Source organism: Anthonomus grandis, chromosome 5, assembly GCF_022605725.1.
Source record: "Anthonomus grandis grandis chromosome 5, icAntGran1.3, whole genome shotgun sequence".
Classification (NCBI taxonomy): domain Eukaryota; kingdom Metazoa; phylum Arthropoda; class Insecta; order Coleoptera; family Curculionidae; genus Anthonomus; species Anthonomus grandis.
The window spans coordinates 1,425,081-1,449,642 of record NC_065550.1 but is presented as its reverse complement, the minus strand read 5'-3'; positions in this window follow the sequence as shown (position 1 = coordinate 1,449,642).

Here is a 24,562-nt window from a genome sequence, read left to right as displayed (position 1 = left end):
AACTATTACCCCCAAGAATATGACTATAATAATTATTATGACCCAACATTTTATGATTACGAACAATCATATGTAAATAATTCAAATAATGATGTCCAACCCGATAATTTTCAACCAAACGAAAATTTTACGGATACCCCAGAAGTCCACACCGGGACATAATTTTTACCAATAATTTATCTACCAGAACTTAATGCAAAATTTTTGATAGATGTAGCGGAAAAAGTTTTATCAGCCCCAATTTAGCCTAAAAAATGTACCCCCACTCTATACAACGTGAACAATTTAATGTTAAAACAGCACATGCAACTTCAACGCACAATGAAGTAATGTTTATTCCCATTTTTAAGTCTTTTAATTCAAAAGAAAATCATAAATTCTATCTTTTTGATTTTTCCCCGAAATTTGATGGATTGTTAGGAATGGATTTTCTAACAAAAATAAGAGCAAATATAAATTTTAAAAATTTAACTCTTGAATCGCAAAGTGCAACCCTATCATTGCATTTTCGAAATCATAATTTATCGCCGAGACAAGTTTATCAGTGCAAACCGTGTAATATTTCTATACCAGCGAGAACAAAGCAGGTAGTCAAGATACCAGTTAATTATTTTTCAGGCGTAGGCATAACGCATTATTTTAATTTCGGACCCGCAGAAATGCCCGAAGCTTTAGTAAACATAAAAAACGCTTATGCATATACTACCATTGTTAATTCATCTGAAAAAAAACATTTTGATTACATTGTTAGAACCCATTAAAGTAGAGCTTTTGCACGAACCTGATTTTAATTTTATAGAAAAAATAGAAACAGACACCGAACTTGACGAACATATGGACAATATCCAAAAAGCTAATTTAAAAAACTTAAGGCTTAACCATTGTAACACCGAAGAATATAAAGCAATTAGGGATTTATGTTATGAATATCGAGATATTTTCTACTGTGAAAATACTCCTTTAACATTCACCAATCAAATAAAGCATAAAATAAATTTGACTAACGAAACCCCTATTTTTACAAAAACATACCGTTATCCATATGTACCTACATAAAGCTGAAGTTCATTCTCAGATAAATAAAATGCTTAATAATGGCGTTATTCAAGAATCGATATCTCCATCTGGGTAGTTCCAAAAAAGTTAGACGCCTCAGGTAATCGTAAATGGCGGATTGTCATAGACTATCGGCGCCTTAATGAAAAAACGATTGACGATAAATTTCCTTTACCCAATATTTCTGACACATTAGAGAAGCTAGGGAAATCACAATATTTTACGACATTAGACTTGGCAAACGGGTTCCATCAAATAGAAATGGACCCTAATGACACACAAAAAACAGCTTTCTCCACAGATACCGGACATTACGAATTTAAAAGAATGCCTTTTGGACTTAAGAAAAACGCGCCCTCTTCTTTTCAAAGAGTTATGGACAATGTTTTGCGCGGGTTTCAAAACGAAATTTGTGTCGTTTATATGGATGACATCATCATATTTTCAACATCATTACACGAACACATAACTAGACTAAAATCAGTTTTTGAAAGACTTAGGCAGGCAAATTTTAAAATTCAATTAGATAAAAGTGAATTTTTACATACAGAAGTCGCTTATTTAGGACACCAAATAACTAAAGACGGAGTAAAGCCAAATCCTGAAAAAGTAAACGCCGTAAAAAACTTTCCCATTCCTAAAACCCAGAAAGACATTAAATCCTTTCTAGGATTAGCAGGCTATTACCGACGTTTCATTAAAGACTTTGCTAAAATATGTAAACCATTGACATCTTGTTTAAAGAAAAATGCTAAGGTTGAACATTCACCCACCTTTTTAAAAGCATTTGATCACTTAAAAAGTTTATTAATTAATGCCCCCATCTTAAAGTACCCGGATTTTTCCAAACCGTTTATTTTAACTACGGACGCCTCTAACGTAGCGTTAGGTGCGGTTTTATCTCAAGGGACGGTACCAAACGACTTTCCTATTGCATACGCGTCAAGAACTTTAAACGAAACCGAACAACGTTACAGTACAATCGAAAAGGAACTTTTAGGAATCGTATGGGCATGTAAATATTTTAGACCATATTTATACGGTCAAAAATTCACAATTTACACAGACCATCGACCTTTAGTGTGGCTTACAAACTTAAAAGAACCAAATAGTAAACTTATGCGCTGAAAATGCAAATTAGAAGAGTATAATTTCACCATTATTTATAAAAAAGGACTTTTAAATACCAACGCAAACGCTCTTTCTCGAATTTCTTTAAACGCGATAGAGACACAGTCCAATATAAATAACCCCGGACTATTGACCTTCAAATTAGGCACAACACAACTAGTGACAAACCACTGGTTATTTATTTAGACCATAGACTTACAACTAATAATTGACGAGTTTAATTGCATAAAAAACCATACTAAAACACTTTCATCCCAATTAACTAGCAATAATGATTTCCACCAAGAATATTTTAATTCTTTAATCCCAATATACAGTATGCAAAAACGTATTTTTACTTTGTTAAATCAAATATTTCCATACGCTTTTCATCAAAGACAAAAACGAGGTATTTTTAAGCCATTAGGATCTTTTATAAAAAGCATAACAGGAAACTTAGATCAAGAAGATGCTAAAATAATTGATCAAAATATTCAAATGTTAAAGGCTAACCAAAACAAATTAAAAGTAGATGCTCTTAATCGAATCTCTTTGTTGGATAAAGCAATAAATAAGTTTAAAGATATTATTTCAAATATCACTCATAACGAACAAGTATTAAAGACAAGAATTTTTCAAATAGAAGAGTCTATCAAAAGAAATGATCTTCATAATCTTAAACTACATGAATATTCGTCGAAACGTCAATATATCAATCGATTTATAATGTTTCAGATAAAATCGAAGTAGCTTTGACATTCTCAAAAGTTAATATTTTACATAATGCAATAATAGATCCAGATGAACTATTGAAAAAAATAAAAGAAACAAGTGAACATCTACACAACAATGACCGATTACCGATAACGGCGAATTCTGAAAACTTATTGACCTTAGAAAAGTTAATAGAAGTTAAAAGTTTTGTAAAGGATTTCCAAATAACTTTTATTATTGAACTACCACTAGTTTATAAAAATATTTTCCAGTATTACAATCTAGTTGCATTACCAGTACCTAATAATCAATCCTTTCTTGTTAATCTACCTTATAAACAATATCTGTCACTAAGTGATGAACGGTACTTCTACCAAGACGAAAAATGCCTGAAAATCCAATCGACCCACTATCTATGTAAAGACACCCATGTTCGAATTATAGAGGACCACCCTCCATGTGCAGTGCAGCTACTCACCCTAAGGTCAAATGCCACCACTTGTCGACCCTTTTCAGTTCATCTGCATGACGTACACGTTACGCCGATCGTTGATGGTAAATGGGCAATAACTACCCCTACCAAAACCAAATGTGGCAACGCCGAATCCAGTCAGCTACTCAAGGGTTCCTACCTATTGGAAGTTCCGCAAATGTATGGTTCTAGTCAACTCTATGGTATTCGAAGCCTATGAAACTTCAGATCTAACTTACCAAAAAGTTAGTCTTCCATCCCTCAACTGGACGAAAGCTACTCAAGAGAGACCTATTTTCAATCCACCCTCGATAGACCTGAAACCTGTCAACCTAAAAGCCACTGATGACATCCAACAGGAGTTAAGAAACCAAGCAAAAAATCTTCAAGAAATGGCATCCCCTGTGTACCTCGACAGAACGAGTTTTTGGACAATTTTGATCTACGTATGTGCAATTTTTGGACTTTTGTATTTACTTTTCAAGAAGTGTTATATGAAAGGTAAACCGAAACAATCAAATGAAAGTGCTCAAAATCAAAGTGTCTTTTAAAGTTCGATTTACTTTTATTATTATCTTAATTATTGTTTTATACTATTCGCCTATGTGTTTATTACATTTTAGGATAAGTTTATTTACTATTTTTATTGAATTTTATTTAGTTGATTGAATTCCTAATATATTTTTATATTAACATTTTAATTTAGGAATTCAATTTGAAATCATACCCTTCAGGATACGCTTTCATTTTATAGGGGAGGAGTTACATCCTCTGAATATAATAATTACATTGTTATATTTTGCTTAGGTTAGTTTATGCCACATAATCGCTTTAAACTTATAAATAAAGGAACAATTAAGTTTCAGTAGTCATTTCTGTAACTGTACTTGCTGTTAGTTGAAATAAAATTCTTTTTTAAAATTTTGTTTTGTAAACCTAGAACAAAACTTCGATGGCTAAAGAAAGAATTTATGGGTATTATTCTCTCCGTGCTCGGGTTGAACGCTGCTCGGAATATTATTTGTTACTTTTGTATTAATTATTTTGTAATAAACGTAATTATCAAACATCGATGCTATTATTATCAAATAATATCTAACATCAGATGTGGGATTGAGCTAACGCTCACAGGACTATTTTTCGAGTTTTTATTTGTTTACATAAACACTGTTTACGTTCGACTTTGTGTTTCTTTTTTGTTGGTTTACGTGTCAATAAATTTGGGAACTTCCATAAGAACAATTCACGATAAGTGGTGCATTGGAAGACTTGTTACTTAAGCTTGTGTGTGGACAAAGCTTTAAAAAATGGATTCCGAGGTAGGCGACTCAGTGCGAACTCTGGTGATAGAGCTAGTTAAAGCCCTACAGTCGCAAAAGTCCAGTGAACAAGTAGACTTACCGAACTTTAGACCAGAAAGTAATGAGTCGAGCAAATGGGTAAGCCAAGTTGAAACAATGAAGCATGAATTGGGGTGGTCCGATATTCAAACATTGGCAAGAGTTGGTAGATTTTTATTAAATGGTGCAAAAAGATGGTTTGAACATTGGGACCCGGATAACAGGAATTGGGCGATTTTTTGTGATAATTTTATAGAAGCTTTCCCTCCAAAAAGAAACTTAGGGCGTATGCTAGATGAAGCTGTTAAGTTTACAAGTTCTTGTACAAACACTTATGACCATTAGGTGCATGAAAAGTCTGCTATGCTTAAAAGTGTGCGTGCTTATTGGAGTAAGCCTGATTTGGTTGAGGTTGGTTTGAGCTGGACGTACGTAACTGTGCTATAAATACCAATTGTCGTACTGTTTCTGATCTGCTAGTGTTTTTGTCATCGTTTTCGAAACCACTGCCTCACGAAGCACCACAAAAAAGTAATGCTGGTTCGTCTTTTGGTAAAAGAACCCACATGTTGTCCGAAAAATAGGTTAGCGGCTCTGAAAAGGGTATTCCTAAAAAGTGTTTCTCGTGTGGAAAACCTGGGCATATTAAAGCTAATTGTCGTGTGAAAAAAAAGCTAAATTTTCTTTAGAAAGTAGAAGTCTGATACCTGCCAACTGACAAGATAATAGGCCAAGTACATCTCAGTAAAACACTGAGACTTTCAGTTTTTGCGCCAAAAAGTCATAATGCTACCAACTGTTTTACAAAAGCTGAAATAGAGAGACGCCGTAATATAAATTTGTGTTCAATGGGAAATACTGCCGGTTCAACGGAAGTCGTCATTGATGGTCATACGTTTCGGGCCTTAGTTGATACAGGAGCGGACTTTTCAGACAAATTTTTACATCTTTTTGAAAATAAAGTAATTCCTTGCAATATTATTTTAAAAGGACTTTCAAATGTTACCATTGAGGTTTCAAGAAAATTCTCCGGAGACACGGAAATTTCGGGTGTTGATATTCCTATAACTTATGTTTTTATTTCTGCTAAATACCTGGACTACGATATATTAATTAGACGGAATATTTTTGAAGATCAAAGTCTTGTTACCATCACAGACCATTAAGGATCACGTATTGTACGTCGTGAGCTGCCCGGTATTCATCGAATTTTGGAGGATTGTAATAATATTATAGCTGAGATCATTGCACCCGTTTAACATCGAAAGGATCTTGAAACAATCCTTCAGGATTTCAGTAGCATGATTACATCTGGCAATAAAGTAGGTGCAGTTAACAATCCGAGCCTCTAGATACACCTGACAAAGGATGCTGTTGTGCACTGTTCACCTTACAGGTTGGCGCCTATTGAGAGGCAGACAATTTGTGAAATCATTGAAGATCCACTGACCAACAAAATTATACGACCTAGTCAATCACCATTTGCGAGTCCAGTATTGCTAGTCAAAAAGAAAAATGGGGCATACAGGATGTGCGTGGATTATCGCGAGTTAAATCGTATCACCATTAAGGACCGGTATCCCTTACCATTAATAGAGGACCAATTGGATAAACTTGGAAAAGGATGTTATTTCACATCTCTGGATATGAATTCGGGGTTCCACCAAATACCGATACATGAAAATTCTATCCACAAAACGGCATTCGTGACACCAGACGGGCAATTTGAATATTTGAGGATGCCTTTCGGACTTGCCAATGCTCCGTCAGTATTCCACAGAGCTGTTAATCCCGCACTGGGAAATTTAAAGGATTCCATCGCACTAGTATACATGGACGATATTCTGTTTTCAAGTAAGACAGTGGATGAAGGTTTTCTGAATATACGGCTTGTGCTAAAAGCACTTGACTCTGCAGGGTTTTCCCTAAACATACAAAAATGCCGCTTTCTTCAATCAACCATTGAATACCTTAATCGAAAAATTTCGGCTGAAGGCAGCAGACCGGGAAAAATTGAGGCATTGATAAACTCACCTATACCAGAAAACGTGAAGCAAGTGCGTCAGTTTATGGGCCTTGCAGGCTATTTTAGGAAATTTGTCCCTGAATTTGCCAATAAAACCGCATCTATAACTCGTTTGACAAAACAAGGAGTTCCTTTTCAATGAACCGAGGAGCAGGATAAAGCCAGAAAATACGTTATAGATTATCTTACTTCAAGACTGTTATTAGTAGTATACGATCCTAACCTACCCACTGAGTTACACACCGATGCGAGCAGCATCGGATATGGAGCCATACTTATACAGAAGCATGACAATCAACCGAAAGTCGTAGCTTACTTCAGCAAGAGAATAACCGACTGTGAAGCAAAGTACCACTCTTATGAGTTGGAGACCTTGGTGATAGTTCAAGCCTTAAAACATTTTCGTACCTACCTGCTTGGTATAAAATTTGTTATTGTCACCGACTGCAACGCCATTAAGGCGACAGCTACCAATAACTGGTACCGCATATAGCCCATTGGTGGGTTTATCTGCAAGATTTCAACTTTGAAATAATCTATCGCAAAGGAAGTAGTCTACCCCATGCTGACTATCTTAGCAGGAATCCAAGAAATATTATTCGCCGAGTGTCTCATAATAACTGGGCGTATATTGAGAAAAAGGCAACGAAGAGGTTCAAAATTTACTACAACAACTCAGAGATAGCACACTTGATCATATACAGTATGTTGCGAAGGACTGAATGTTATATCACAAGCACTTTAATGCAGATGGCACGATAAATTTACAGTAGTATGTTCCTAAACAGAGTCGTCTGGGTTTACTTCGCATCTTCCATGATGAGCGATCACATTGGACATGAGAAGTCATATGAATCGATCGCAAAACACTTTTGGTTTCCACGTATGAGGAGTTTCGGTAAATGTTACATTAAACATTGCGTGATTTATGCTGTAAAGAAGACAAGAACGGGACCTCTACAGGGATACGTGCATCCAGTGGAACTTCCCAAAGAACCTGTTCATACTCTGCATACGCTGCTATTATTATTATTATTATTATTATTATTATTATTATTATTATTATGAAATAAAATATAAGGACGACAATGCTTTAAAACAGAGTAACTACAATAGAAAAGAAACACACTTTAAGCAAAGTCAAGACATAAAATTATATTGCACTTAAGCAGATTTTAAAATTCGTTGAAGTGAACTAGAGAACAATGAAACAAAACTATACTGACACTATTTGAGTTAATCATCATTCTATTTATTGCAGAGTTTTCACTATACAGTGTACGATGTTGTTCAAGGTAGAATAATCTAGTCTGTCTGAGCACTGTAGTTTGAGGAACATTTAAATTAAGCTGACACAACAACTCAGGAGACTGTATTACATTATTAAGAATCTTGTATGTTGTGATAATATCGCAGTTTTTACGTCGAGTCTCCAACTTCTCAATGTTCAGCAATCTATACATTTCATTGTAATTAATATCAATACAAGGAATATTAAGCTTGTAAGCAATGTTTGAACTTTTTTTAGACACATTATATATTTAGCATAATAAGGTAACCATATACATGAATTCGACTCAAGTTGACTGCGACCCAATGATAAATACAGAAGTTTGATGGAATCAATACTGCTCAAAACATGAGTGTATTAATTGTTTAGTATTACCTCTTCATAAAACATTTTGTTAGCCTTATTACACAGGGTTTCAATATTTTTTGAAAAGTCTGCAATCAAATCGGCTCATTCAATCATTGTTGATTCTAGTTTGCCCACAATAACACCTACAATTTAACCCATGTTGAAAATAATTCTACGCTCCTTGGCTAATATTAAAGACATTGTGAACGTTGGCAACGTTGCACATAGTGAGCGTGACGTAATGAAGAAGAAGGAGTAGCACTAAAGGAGTCGAGATTTAGCAAGCAGACGCTTCAATACACACTTTGTTTTTTATCTATATTTAATTTTGTATTAATTGGATAATGCAAGTAAAATAAAGTCAGGGTTTTTATATATGAAGAACCACGTCTATTTTTCATTATATGCTGAGTTGCGACCACTCCTATTATAAATGTGTTTTAATAACTAAAGAAACCTAGACTTAGTGTCCTGAGGATGACTTAATATAAGTCGAAACGTCGACGTTTAAGTAAACAGGTTTCTGTTTTATTTCTGATCCCACCCGACAACCCTCCGCAATATTAAAATCAAAATTAATAACTTTTCTTTTGGCAATTAAAATGAGATAATGCTAGAATCAGTATAAGTGAAGCCTGAGCTTTTGAGAACATTTTCCCATTACCGGTAATGAAATAATCAAAGCTTAAGCGGCTAAAACTAAAGTTTGCAAGTGGATCTGGGATGCAATAAGGAATCTCCGGATCTAGAAGCTGCTTTAACTTAACCCGCGGCCTTGTTTTCTTGTTTTATATTTTGCATAGAAAATAATGTAAACTTAGTTTTCGAGAACATAAAACCGTTTTCTTGGTTCGCTTTAAATGATCGTAATTAAGAAAGATGCTGCTTAAAAGTTTAATTATAATAGTATTTTAAAAATATCACCATTTTATACGCAAGTAAGTAATTATTTTGTGGATTTAATTTATCTTATAGTTTTCTATAGTACGTCAGGTGGTCGTAGTTTGTTTAATATAGTAAGTAAGGAAAAACGAATACTGAAGCAAGGAAAAAGGAAAAATAGTTTTGCCACAACCCTGCCGCCTTAATTTTTCATTTCGTGTTTGATAAATGGAGCCAAATCCTACGCTATTATTACGACTAATAGTCTTTTGTTTGCCTTTACTAGCGAGGCCTTTGTTTTGATTCATTTCTTGGAAAAACAAAAATGAAAAGAAACCATTTAGTATCCAAAGTTGGGATTAATTATAAACTGAAGTTTAACTAAAAAACATTAGGTCTAAGTTCCTTTTTTTATGGCTGGTTTAGTTTAAAGTTTACCGCATGCACTAGGGTGAACTTTCCATTGATTGATTTTATTTCAAGTCTTTTCAAACAATATTGTAGACTCATTTGTAGCTTAAAAAAAGACCTTCCTTTTGCTGACTAATTTTATATAAATCAAAAGTATGTTTTTTTAAGGAAATTTTGAATTTTTTTTTAAACTATATTTTATTTATTTTATTAGTAAGAAAAAACAAGATTAAACGAGGTTCTAAAAATAACAAAATATAATGGTTTTCATCAACACTAAGATCAAAATTTTCAGTTTGAGTTGTGCTATGAATATTCTCTGTCAGTATCATATTATTGGCCAAAATAGTGGATGACTCAGTACACGTTATTTATTTATATTTCAATTATTAATAAATTATGAACTTTTAATCATTTTTCCATGCGCCCATCCATTAGCACTTCGAGGTATCGATTCGTCGTAAAATTCACGTTGGTGTTTCTTGCCACTTTTTAGCACATTCTGTATTTATTAATAACATAATAAAAAATTTTAATATATTAAACATCTATAGTAATTTAATACAGATTAAGAAGAAAATATTAAATTTAATACAAAAGAAAATTATTTTTAATATTTTTTTAAAAATAAGGAACTTTATTTAAGAAATTTATTAAAGTGTTTTTAGTTAAATTTATCATTATTTCTATAATATTTTTAATATTTTAGTAAATATATGAATATAGTAATTTAGTAAGAAAAGGTCTATTATTTACACCTTCTTTAAGAATTTACTTTCTAAAGAAGCCTAATTTTAATTTTAATTTTTAACCAATTTTCTTCAAAAAAAGGAAAAGATTTATGGGACAATGCTAAAAAATTAAATATATCATGCAATAAGACAGTTAAAATTTCCAATGAATTATGTGATCCAGAACAGATTTGCAACTTTTTTTCATCTAGTTTTAGCTCCTAACTCTGCGTCAGATGACAAAATCTTTTTTTATCGTTCAACTGTCCATCCCAGTGTTAATATCAAACTAAATTTTACGCTTATAGACGAGAATTCCCTGTTAAATATTCTGAATCGTATATCCACTGGGGCAATTGGCGATGATGGTATATCAGTGAGGGATATTAAACTTTGTTTGTCATACTGCATTCCACCCTTATTAAATATAATAAATTCCTGTATTTTAGAAAGTTATTTTCCATTTTCATGGAAAAAAGCAATCGTGAAACCGCTAGCTAAAAATACGAATCCTAAAGGACTAAAGGATCTAAGACCGATCAGTATTCTTTCGGTAGTTTCTAAACTTCTTGAAAACCATATTAATAAACAATTGTACGACTTCCTAAACACGTCAAATTTTATCCCATCGTGCCAGTCAGGATTCCGATCTGGTTACAGCACCTCTACTTGTTTAGTTAATCTTTTAAATGATGTTCGTCACAGTGAAGATAAGAAACTAATAACTTGCCTGGCATTTCTTGATTTCAGCAAAGCATTCTTTCTTCAGGACTTTCTGATAATTCTGTAAAATTTTTCGAATAATATTTAATAGGTAGATCCTTTTGTGTGGAAATTGTGAGTGATTTTTAAAGCGTTCGATCTGAATTTGTACCAATTGCCACAGGTGTGCCTCAAGGCTCAATTTTGGGACCTTCGTTGTTTTCCATATATGTTGCAGATATGAGCAATTCTATTAAAAACTCGAAAATTTAACAATATGCTGATGATTCTCAAATATACACTTCATTTTCTTTAGATTATGTAAACGAAAATACTGACAAATTTAACACGGACTTGAATAATTTAAAAAAATTCTCCGATGATCATAATTTTAAATTAAACTCCTCTAAATCCTGTACGCTATTTTTTAATGCTAAATATCAGATTGAGAGTATTAGGCAGTTATTTGTTCCACAAATAGATAATATGCCTTTGGCCTCAGTTTCAGAAATGAAAAATTTGGGTATAATTTTTGATGAACATTTCAAGCACATATTCATAATAAATTAAAAATGGCTTTTATAAGATTGAAAAAACTTAATTAATTTAAAAAATGGCTACCATCCAAAATAAAGTATCTATTATGTGACAGTTTAATATTATCGCCATTCGACAACGGTGATATGGTTTATGGTTCATTTTTGACGATGCAATTAGCACATCAAATACAAAAAATACAAAACAGCTTTATGCGTTTTTCTTACAATATTCCATTTAGAAAACATATTAAACCTCATTTAAATAATAAAAATATCCTTAATATGAGTTACCGTAGAAAACTTCATTTTTATATACCTTGCAGCGTTATTTAATTTATTTTTACATCAGCATCATACAAGAGTTGTTAATAAATACAGGGTACCTCAACATCGCACTGCAGCTTTTCAGAAATCTTTTACATTTATAGGGATTAAATTGTGGAATGACTTACCAGATGAAGTAAAGGAATTTACTTATAAAAGATTCCTAAAATGCGCTAAGCAATTTCTTATTAATGAGCAAAAATAACCTACATTTCTTCCAAACCATGCGTGCTGTGCTGTTGTCAGATTTTCCCGCAAAAATAAAATAAAATAAGATAGGATATCCTGTGAAATTAATATATTTACTGTTAGCTGCCCTTGTTTTGTCTCGCGCACGCCTTTCGCCCTTTTTTTTCTGCCATTTGCTGTTCCATTGAAAATCTTATTGACTTATTTACTTATTTATGTATTTAATTATGTATAGTTTAGGTGATACAGGGTTACCGCGCACAAATTCATATGATTTGTGTATTTTGTGTTATCGGCCACTATGGTCGAGCTGTAGTCCTTTTTGTCCTCGGGGTATATAGTATATAGTTGTAAAATTGATTGTGTATAATTTGTATATGTATATATTGGGCAAATAAAAAAGTTTGATTTGATTTGAATTAATTTTTTACTACTTCTATACTTGTTTTTAATCTTGTATATTCGTTAGTCTTTTATTATATATATTTAGTATTTTCTTATTCACTAGGTTTTAATACTTTTATAGCACTAGCACTAAATATACAGCGTTGTGATTCAATAACGGGTAAATTCAGTAAAAGATTCTTTTAAATAAATCCATCCATAAAACATGTCGAGAAGGTTCCAGAGAATCCGAAAATGAAAAAATATACAGAGGGTCTATTTAAAAAAATATATTTTTTTTATCACATTTTTTTGGTTTTAAATAAAAATTATTTTATTTCTTACAGGCACTCCTTGAATAAGAATTCTATTACCTTGACTTTTTGTAAATGGACTTTAATCAATTTTTGAAAAAAGACTAAAAAAGACTTCAGAGTAGCCCATAAATCAATAATTTCAAAATTTTAACCACTAGAACCTAAGATATTCACTTGCCAATACGAGACAAATTATTTAAGTTTTTACAGGTACTCCTGGAATAAGAAGTACATTATCTTAACTTTTTGTAATTGGACTTTAGTTAATTTTTGAAAAAAGACTAAAAAAGACTTTAAAGTAGCCCATAAATCAATAATTTCAAAATTTTACCCACTAGAACCCAAGATATTCACTTGCCAATACGAGACAAATTATTTAATTTTTTACAGGTACTCCTGGAATAAGAAGTCCATTATCTTGACTTTTTGTAATTGGACTTTGGTCAATTCTTGAAAAAAAGATTAAAAGAGACTTCAGAGTAGTCCATAAATCAATAATTTTAAAATGTTAACCACTAGAACCCAAGATATTCACGTGCCAATACGAGACAAATCATTTAATTTTTTACAGGTACTCCTGTAATAAGAATTCTATTATCTTGACTTTTTGTAATTGGACTTTAGTCAATTCTTGAAAAAAGACTAAAAGAGACTTCAGAGTAGCCCATAAATCAATAATTTTCAAATGTTAACCACTAGAACCCAAGATATTCACGTGCCAATACGAGATAAATTATTTAATTTTTTACAGGTACTCCTGGAATATTAATTCCATTATCTTGACTTTTTGTAATTGGACTTTAGTTAATTCTTGAAAAAAGACTAAAAAAGACTTTAGAGTAGCCCATAAATCAGTAATTTTAAAAATTGAACCACTAGAGCCCAAGATATTCACTTGCCAATACGAGAGATATTATTTAATTTTTTACAGGTACTCCTGGAATAAGAAGTCCATTATCTTGACTTTTTGTAATTGGACTTTGGTCAATTCTTGAAAAAAAGATTAAAAGAGACTTTAGAGTATCCCATAAATCAATAATTTTAAAATTTTAACTACTAGAACTCAAGATATTCACGTGCCAATACGAGACAAACTATTTAAGTTTTTACAGGTACTCCTGGAATAAGAAGTACATTATCTTAACTTTTTGTAATTGGACTTTAGTTAATTTTTGAAAAAAGACTAAAAAAGACTTTAGAGTAGCCCATAAATCAATAATTGTAAAAATTTAACCACTAGAACCCAAGATATTCACTTGCCAATACGAGACAAATTATTTATTATTTTACAGGTACTCCTGGAATAAGAACTCCATTATCTCGACTTTTTATAAATGGTCATCAATCAATTTTTGAAAAAAGACTAAAAAAGACTTCAGAGTAGCCCATAAATCAATAATTTCGAAATGTTAACTACTAGAACCCAAGATATTTACGTGCCAATACGAGACAAATAATTTTTTACAGGTACTCCTGGAATATTAGTTCCATTATCTTGACTTTTTGTAATTGAACTTTAGTTAATTCTGGAAAAAAGACTAAAAAAGACATTAGAGTAGCCCATAAATCGATAATTTTAAAAATTTAACCACTAGAACCCAAGATATTCACGTGCCAATACGAGATAAATTATTAAATTTTTTACAGGTACTTTTGGAACAAGAAGTCTATTATCTTGACTTTTTGTAATTGGACTTTAGTTAATTCTTAAAAAAAGACTAAAAAAGACTTTAGAGTAGCTCATAAATCAATAATTTTAAAAATTTAACCACTAGAACCCAAGATATTCACTTGCCAATACAAGACATATTATTTAATTTTTTACAGGTACTCCTGGAACAAGAAGTCTATTATCTTGCCTTTTTGTAATTGGACTTTAGTTAATTCTTAAAAAAAGACTAAAAAAGATTTTAGAGTAGCCCATAAATCAATAATTTTAAAATGTTAACCTTTAGAACCCAAGATATTCACTTGCCAATACAAGACAAATTATTTAATTTTTTACAGGTACTCCTGGAATAAGAAGTCTATTATCTTGACTTTTTGTAATTGGACTTTAGTTAATTCTTAAAAAAAAAAATTTTAGAGTAGCCCATAAATCAATAATTTTAAAATTTTAACCACTAGAACCCAAGATATTCACTTGCCAATACGAGACAAATTATTTAATTTTTTACAGGTTTTCCTGGAATAAAAACTCTATTATCTTGACTATTTATAAATGGACTTTAATCAATTCTTGAAAAAAGACTAAAAAAGTCTTCATAGTAGCCCATAAATCAATAATTTTAAAATTTTAACCACTAGAACCCAAGATATTCACTCGCCAATACGGGACAAATTATTTAATTTTTTACAGGTACTCCTGGAATAAGAAGTCCAGTATCTTGACTTTTTGTAATTGGACTTTGGTCAATTCTTGAAAAAAGACTAAAAAAGACTTCAGAGTAGCCCATAAATCAATAATTTTAAAATTTGAACCACTAGAACCCAAGATATTCACTTGCCAATACGAGACATATTATTTAATTTTTTACAGGTACTCCTGCAATAAGAACTCCATTATCTTGACTTTTTATAAATGAACTTAAATCAATGCTTGAGAAAAGACAAAAAAAGACTTCAGAGTAGCCCCCCCAGAGGTGCTCTCCCTGTCGCTCCTCTGACCACTCCGACTCTTGTCTTCATGCCCTATTATTATACTTCAGCCTTTTGAGATTAATATTTAAGATTTTATTAATTCAATACACGAGAATACATTTTGGACATTTTACTTTCTACGACAGATTCTCAAGCACAGAACACAAATATATGGAGAAGTGGTGGTTGCATACAAACTGATCGAAATTCTTCTGACAAATCAGCTAAAGTCCTCTCGCTTGGCAACGGAAACTATTGGATAACAAAACAAATTTTTAAATAAATATGTATTGTAGTGTAAAGCCAGCAGTATCAACGTTATGAAAATTTGATGGAGAGAACTGATCAGAACAAATTATATAGCTCTCCATGTTTTTTTTTATAATGGGGACTGAAGGAAATTGAATTTTTTTTATTACTATGTTAATTACTATTACGATGTATCTGACCTATTCTTACATGAAGGATACGATACTTACATGAAAATTTTAATCAATTTTTTATTTGTCAAAAGGAAATGAAAGGTCAGACATTTTATAATATGTATTTATAACAATCAGGTAAAAAATTAAATATTTGAAAGGTGAAACATCTTAATTGAAACCAACTGAATTTGATTTTATTACAGACTAAAAATGTACGATACAAAAAAATAAGGTAATACATAAAATCATATTTTCTTACCGGATACCTGGAATTGCTGCAGATCAATTAAAATATTAATTTATAATATCTTTTTAGGCAAAAAAGTTAATTATTGATTTAAAATAGCATGAAGCAGCCTTAAAACAATCCCAACCCACTTATGTTATAATATGTTGGGATGGCAAAATATCTACAATCAAGCATTGTTTCTTCACTTTGTCTTTAAGCATAAGATTTTATGGCCTTCACAAATCGATCAGTATGTATGTGATCACTTGTTCTTGACATTTAGTGATGCCTTCCTTTAGTGCGTCCACTTTCAGTTTTCTATATTTAAGCCACATTCTGGTATATATCATTTTTTTCACTATTTTACAATCTGTCTATGCATTTTTTTTTTCTATTTGGTAATTGTTTCGGGATTCTTTTTTCCTTTTATTACAACCTTGAGGTTTTTTGCTTTTTTTTTTAATTTGAACTGCATTTAACTAAACTTATGCTGAATTCTTTTACTAGTTGAGTTTGAAGTTTGCTGTCATCAGCTTCAAACATTGACGTACCGACGAGTATAGTTTCAGAGACAATAGTCAGATGGAGGTTGATGTTCCATTAAGTTCTAGCTTCTTTAGATAGATTATACTTATCTCTTATGCTTTGTACATTTTTAACTATTCCAAAAGCCAGCTGTAGGGGAGCCCATCGAAAATTTTATGGTGGTATTTCCAGGCAGTAGAAAGATTTTTTTAATATTATTATTATTTTTTGTTTTTGCATCTTCTTAGTTTCTGCCGATGATTTTGTGGTATTGTGGTGTAAAAACAGTTCACCACTCATTCAGGAATTTTCGGACTATATGACAAGTTTTTCCGTTTTAGTTTAGCTGGGGTTGTCAATTATACTACTACTTCGATAGCTTTCCTGTTTTTGTTAATAATAACGGTGCCAGGTCTATTATAATTAACTGTCCTATCTGTCGTTATGAGTCGATCCCAGTATAGCACCATTGTGGATGTTTTGTGGATGTCTAAAACTGCTTAGGGCTCGTATTTATAATATGGTGGACAGATTTCAAGAAGACCATTTCTAAGAGACTTGACAGCTTGGTAGTGGCGACCTAGATAGGCGTTATTTACAAGTTGTCAGCAACTTGCAATAATAATAATAATAATACTTCTTTATTTGCTCATATACATCCAACAGCTTAGCATCGTCAAAAAGTATAGACTGTCAAACGCCAATAATACCGTGCATAAAGGGAGACATTAATGTATCAGAGTTTCACCTACATAACATAGCAAATAAAAAACTTACATTTTGTTCACAATATAAAACAAAATACAATTTTAGTTCGCATCAGAAATGCTCACTAAGTATATATAAAACATTTGTTATACAGGTATGAAAGTATAATATTCGATAAATTTTGATAGCTTAGATTAAAGACTGTTGTAGAATTCGTCCAATGAGTATGGACAGATCTCCAAAATCAGGTTTTTCGTTACTTGCTTAAATCTATTTAAATATAGTTGTTTTGTGGTTTCGGGTATTGCATTAAAAAGTTTTATGGCATTAGTCATATAGCCCTTATGGGTCAGACTAAGCCAGTGTTGTGGAAGTAAGAGATTTCCCACATGTCTGGTGTCATATAGGTGCCTACTATTTACTGTGCTAAATCTAAAAGACTGTGTTCTAGCAAACATCAGACATTGGTGGATGTATAATAGGCCAGGCATTGTCATGATTTTTAAATTTTTGAATAAAGGTCTACAACTATCTGTTAGTTTTTTGTTTTCTAGAATTCTGAGTGCCGATTTTTGCAACTTAAATGCTCTCTGCCAGTCAGCCGAGTTACCCCAAAATAACAGCCCATATGACAACTTTGATTGAAAAAGTCCCATATACGCCGTTCTACATACTACTGGAGGCGCCAATTGAACAATTCTGCGCAACAGAAAAAGAACCGACGAGAGTTTTATTGTCAGATCTATTATATGGCTCTTCCATGATAATTTATTATCTAAATAAACACCCAATTTGGTCGCGTCTATTCTCTGATCTCTCTTTCCCTTAAACAGAAATTAACCACCTCTGTTTTATTAAGATTCAAACATAGATTATTATCAGCAAACCATGCTTTTAACTTGTGAATTGTTGCACTAGTTTCATTCTGTAGGGAAATCAGATCTGAATACCGACTGAGAAGAGTTGTGTCATCCGCAAATTGTACAGACATCACCTCTGAGAAGTGGGCGGGTATTTCATTTACATAAAGTAAAAACAGAAGAGGACCCAAGATTGAACCCTGAGGCACTCCTGCTGTTATTGGAAGTATGGAGGATGTTCTTCCTCCACAAGTCACCATCTGCTGACGCTCACAAACGTAGGACTGGATAAGTTTCAGGCAAATACCCCGGATATCATAAAAATCCAACTTGCTCAACAAAATATTATGCGAGACACAGTCGAACGCTTTTGAGAGGTCGCAGAAAATTGCACCCACTGTCTTGCCCCCCTCAAATGCATCAACCAGGTAGTCTACCATTACCCTGAGTGCATCAGCGGTGGATCTTTCTTTTCGAAAGCCAAACTGCGCTGGTGAAAGTAAATTATGTTTATCAAAAAAAGATGTGAGTCGTTGGTTTAGACAGAGCTTGGATAATATCGGTATTATTGATATGGATCGATGATTTCCTGGATCATTCGTATTACCCTTTTTAAATATAGGAACAACTATACTTATTTTAAGCTTTTGTGAAAATGTACCAGATGAAAAACATTTGTTTATTATTAGAGATAGTGGTAGGGCCCAACCATTTGCAAGTTGTTTCAATATTTTATTGCTCAAACCAAAGATGCCTTGAGCAGAACTATCACTTAAACTTTTTAAAAGATCAATGACCTCTATTTCGGTACGAGGTGAGAGAAATACTGTTGAATTGTTATGTACATATTTTGCTGTAAATTGTACAGGGTTTATTAGATTTTTGCAGTGTATTTGTAATTGAGTCAGCTACATTCACAAAGAATTTGTTAAACATCGGGAGTTTTCATTACATTTCGAATTACTAGAATCATTATTTTTTATTTCTTTAATGATGTTCTAGATGGATTTGGATTTGTTATGACTATTTCCTATCTTGTTTGTATAATACGAGTGTCTCGCTTGTTTCATTTTAGTTTTATATTCCTTTATACGAATTTTTAGCCATTCTGAGAGATCTAGAGTACTGTTACGTTTATTTAAGGTCGAGAAAAAGTTTAAGTTATCTCTCAATCTCTTCAGTTCATTATTAAACAATTTTTTTTCTTTATTTTTGTTGAGAATTGTTTTAGTTCTTTTGGCAATATGAAAGTCTATAATAGACATTAGAACATTGAGAAATATTTTAAAAGAATTGTCAACGTTACAATTATCAAGTACCAACAACCAGTCAACGTTTAGTAATGAAGTAACACAGCGACAAAATCTCTCTTCACAAAACGGTCTGAACTCTAAGACTGTTGTGTGGATGTTTTTAGTACTTTCATTTATTGATTCATATCTATTAGTAATAGCCATATGATCTGACATATAAGTGTCCCATAGAGTACATTTACAATTAATTGCTCAATTTGTTATGCAGTTATCAAGGCAACTACAATTGTTAAATTTTAACAGAGTATTTATTTTACCTTAAAATTATAAAAACAAACAACAAGGCCGAAAAACTTATTTGGCAATTGACATGAAATTTGCCATTGATTTTCCTGACGTAAAAGCGTTCTAGCAAAAAATTGTTTGTTACCAGTTTGCGAATTGAGCATGCGCACTAAAGCAGTGCAATAAAGCTGGTGTCAAACCATTTAAAAATATACGCTAAAACAAACCTATAATACAGTGCTTTCATTTCAAAACGATCCACCCTTCATAACTTTCTTAAAAAAAAAAATTCTCTTTTCAACGGTATAAAAAAAAATGAAATCGGTAAATGTGTAAGCAAATAGTTAGCGAAAATGTCTAGAAATAATAAATATTTTATTTACGCCAAATTTTGGTATGTCAAATGGCTACCCCATGGTGTGATACATTATTTCAAAGGGCATTCATTATGCTATCAATGGTTGTAAAAAAAATAAAATTGATTAACCAAGAAGCAATTAAAGTGTAAAGCGGTAGGGTAGAAAAACAAATTTAATTAGTTTAACAAATTTATTTTATTAAATGTTCAAAATGCGCGCCGCTATTAGCAAGACAATAAGAAAGCCTATTTTCAAACTCCTTACGAACATTGGCAAGGATCTGCCCGCTAATTTCTCTGCATTCTTAAAATATTCTATTTTTTAAATTCTTTGTTTAATGCATTTACCGAATTAATTTTTTTTGATACCGTTGAATAGAGAATTTTACGCTCCTTACTATGATGTATCACACGATGGAGGTTCCCATTTGACATATTAAAGTAATGTTAGCTGGAGGTGAGGAGGTGATTGACAGAACTTCAGTAAATGCATAATTAAACGTCCCCCTGTATATCTAATTTGACGTGTTTTTTTTTTTTTTTTTTTTTTTTTTAAGAAAGTTATTAAGGGTGGATCGTTTTGAAATGAAAGCACTGTATATTGGATGTAGATATTGAAAACGCTGGAAACCAGCTGTTTCTGCGTCATTCCGAAATGACACAAGTGGCACACCGCACGACGTTCAAAGGTCAGCGAATTTTCCAGAATTATGGTCAGCTGAGTATATAAGGAGCCGCGTCGTCCCGGGGTGCGGTAAAATGTGCAAAAATACACACCATTAAAAATAGGCATTTTTGTAATACTGATAATGGGGCCTTCATCGGCCATTAATTGGACTACATAAGGTTGGGCTTATATGTAATATACATTGAGCTAATAATTAGCCACAATTTTCTATTTACTGCAGAATTATTTGCCCGAGTTAATAGTATATTAGCTTATTTCCAACATTTTAGAAATTAATCTATTTTTTACATGATATGAAATTAATACTACATACTATTCAAATGTTCTCATCTCATTCATATGTTGAATGTTCTGATCATTCAATTGAATTTAAAACACTTTTTTTTTGCAGAGGAAAGTATTCCAGGGACATTTGCCAGGTAAAGGATTAAGAACATTAAAGTTGTCACGATAACAAACGAAAGCGGCGTGCGACCGCAGATGAAAAGGGTTCACATTTCACGTCAAAAATTAAAGTGGGAAGTTTATGGGATTAGGGTTAATTTCCAAAATTCCAAAACGATTTATAAGGGTTGGTCCTTGAATAACTTTAAACTAGTTTTTGTGATAGCGGTTAAATTAGCTCAGGAATGATGTTTGATCATTTTAATCTTGGTCAGACAACGATAGTGACACTAATGGTTAAAAATTAATTTAAAAACATAATATGTAGCTCGAGTATAACATATGCAACCTGATGTATCGTATTAAAAAAGTCGTCCATTTTCTTAAAAAAAAAGGGAAACACGTGTAACCTACGGTTAGAATTAATAAATAATTTTATGACCGAGACTTTGTGTAGTTCCCTTTAGATTATTGAGGTATCGTACTTGCATATTTAAAACATTCTACAGTAAAACTTATATGTAGAAATTATTTACTCTCCCTTTTTAATTTGCAAAATAATTATTGGATAATTTTTGTTTAATTTCAATTTAAATTTTGAAAGAAAAAAATATGGAAATTCTAATCTGAAAATTAACAAAAAAAAAATTATAACATTTTTAGGTATGCGTAGTAATTATTATAAATTAACATACATTATTTAACATTTCATAATTAGTTACTTCTAGTCTTGTCCTGGTCAAATGACGCGAGAAATTCACCGAGATTTTGATCGGAATATTTTTAATATTTATTTATTTTACCATAATCTTAAATTATTCGCAAAAAGAAAAATAAATTATTGAAAAAAATTTATAAAAAAAAATATTTAATATTTGTTAAATTTCTTCTATTTCAAGGTTTTATACAGTTTTCTTGTACATACATACATATATATTTTGCTAGATATTTAATGAACTAATATTTTATAATGCATTTAAACAGATTAATAAAAAAAAGGATGCACGCCAATGACACGACAAAATTTCAACCGAATTTTCCCTCATGTGTCGTCCACGACTATTCCCTGGGCGAACTGTATAATATTTTAATCTTAAATATCATTGTGGGAGGTCTTGAATTTTCTGTCATAATTGTATTTATTTAATAGTCTGACAATTCCAATATTTCAGTTTTAGATTTTGGTTTTGACGGCATAATATGAGGTTTTTTTATGGTGTCAAGATAGTCACCATGTGTTGTATTTATGGCAAATTGTCTATGTTTCCATTTTACGGGTAAAATGAAATCAGTTATGCTCAACTTACCCTTCTATAAACAAGCACCATACAAATTAGTCGTAAGGAAAAGACTTGTCTTAGGTCGTGAAAGCTTATCTCAGACAAGCCAAGAATTTACGTTGCTGCTATTACCACGGTATTCAAAGCACTCTTTTTTCTATTAACAATTTAAACAATAGCTTTGTTCGCGGTGACAGCTCTGAACGCATTGCGGATTAGTCAGGAACTCTTCATCCTTTAATGATATGCGCATGCGTGATTCATTACCGGTTCGGAATTTATTTCAACCACGAACTTTGACAACGAAATTTGTTTGATTAGTATAGGTCAGTGTTACTCAAACTTTTTTCGTGATGGAACCCTTTTAAAAAACTACATTTTTTAACGGAACCCTAAACTCTAAACTAAAAGCAAAAGCAGTTATATGTGAATTGTTTATTTATAATCATACAAAAAAAGATAGATACAGTAAGTAGTGACTTAGTAAGCAAATGATAACACTAAGTTCATTTAATGCGAGGCATGTAATTGTTTTTTATTCCTCATCAACTGGGTAATGTCAGGCTTGATAGAAGAAAGTTGAATTCTCATGTCTGGTTCCCGCATCCAGTCTATTGCGGTATTTTTTTTGTAGCTGTATATGCTAAAAACCGCGTTTCATACAAATACGTTATTGGGAACGGCAGAAGAACATTCAAAGCTACTGTGGCAAGTTGTGGATATTTATCACGAACCCTGCACCAAAAATCATCCGATGTCATTTCTAGAAATGATTCATAGATCTGATTTGACATATTTTCAGGCTTCTGCAATTTAGATGAAAAAGGGTTTTGAATGCATGAGTTTATTTTAAGTTTTGTATTCTGTTCTTCAGGAAAGTAAGATTTAAAAGTCTATAAGATATTGCACCAATTCAACAAATATTTCATTTTGAAATATTTCTGTATCATTAAGACTATGGTGAATAAGGAACTCACTTAGCCATGAAAAGCTTTCGATTTATCTCTTACCAAAACAAGTAGTCCAAAAATCTAATTTTCTTTTAAAGATAGTTAGCATTGAAAACTGTTGTCTGTTTTCCTTGTAGTGACAGGTTTTCCAAACATGTCTGCTAAAAATGCTTGTCTAAATAACTAGCGTTTATCGGATAAACGGTCTTTTAAATTAAAAGGAACATCTGTAAGAAAAACCTCTAATTCTGTTCTTAGTTTAAAAAGCCTTGTCAAAGTTTTACCCCGAGACAACCATCTCACTTTAGTATGGAGCAATAGTGTTTTATGATCGCTACCATAATCTTCACATAATATTAAGAAGAATCGGGATTATAGTGGACGTGACTTGACAATATTAATTATTGTTACTGACTCATCAAGAACCAATTTTAGATTTGGTGGCATTTTCTTAACCGCGAGTGATTGTCTATGCAGGATGCAGTGGCTGAAACTACAATTTGGCGCTTTCATTTTTATTCGTAATATTGTTCCTGCTGTTGTTCTACCTGTCATTGCCTTGGCTCCATCGGTACAAATATCAATGCAATCATTCCAATCGAGTTCGTTTTTTTCAAAAAATATGTTAATCATGTTTGTCAAAATTTTCTTGTCCGGTTGTGTTAGTAGGCAGCGATGAGAACATAAGCAAGTCTTCTTCGAGTGAATGTTTATATGGATATCGCACAATTATTAGCAAGATGGCCAGTCCAGCAACATCAGTCAACTCATCCATTTGCAAGACGAATTTGTAATTTTGAAGCCGTGAAACCAGTTCTTGTTTTATGTTTACTGCGATATCCCCAATTTGGCACGTAACTGTATCGTTCGAACGCGGCACTGTAGAAAGATGCTTTACAGATTTTTTGTCGAGCATACAATTTGTTATGTCTACCACACATAGTTTTATTATCTTTTTAGCGACAGTGTGTGCTTCTCCTGCTTGGGCAATGCGGTAACTAACAAAATTTAATGCCTCCGTGGCCTTTTAATTCACAGTCTGAGTCGCATAGGTCATAGTTTTTTAGCTTCTTAATAATTGTTTTTTTTTTACGTAGAAAAAATTCTTTACTTTTGTTTTTGAAGTCGTGATGTACAGTTT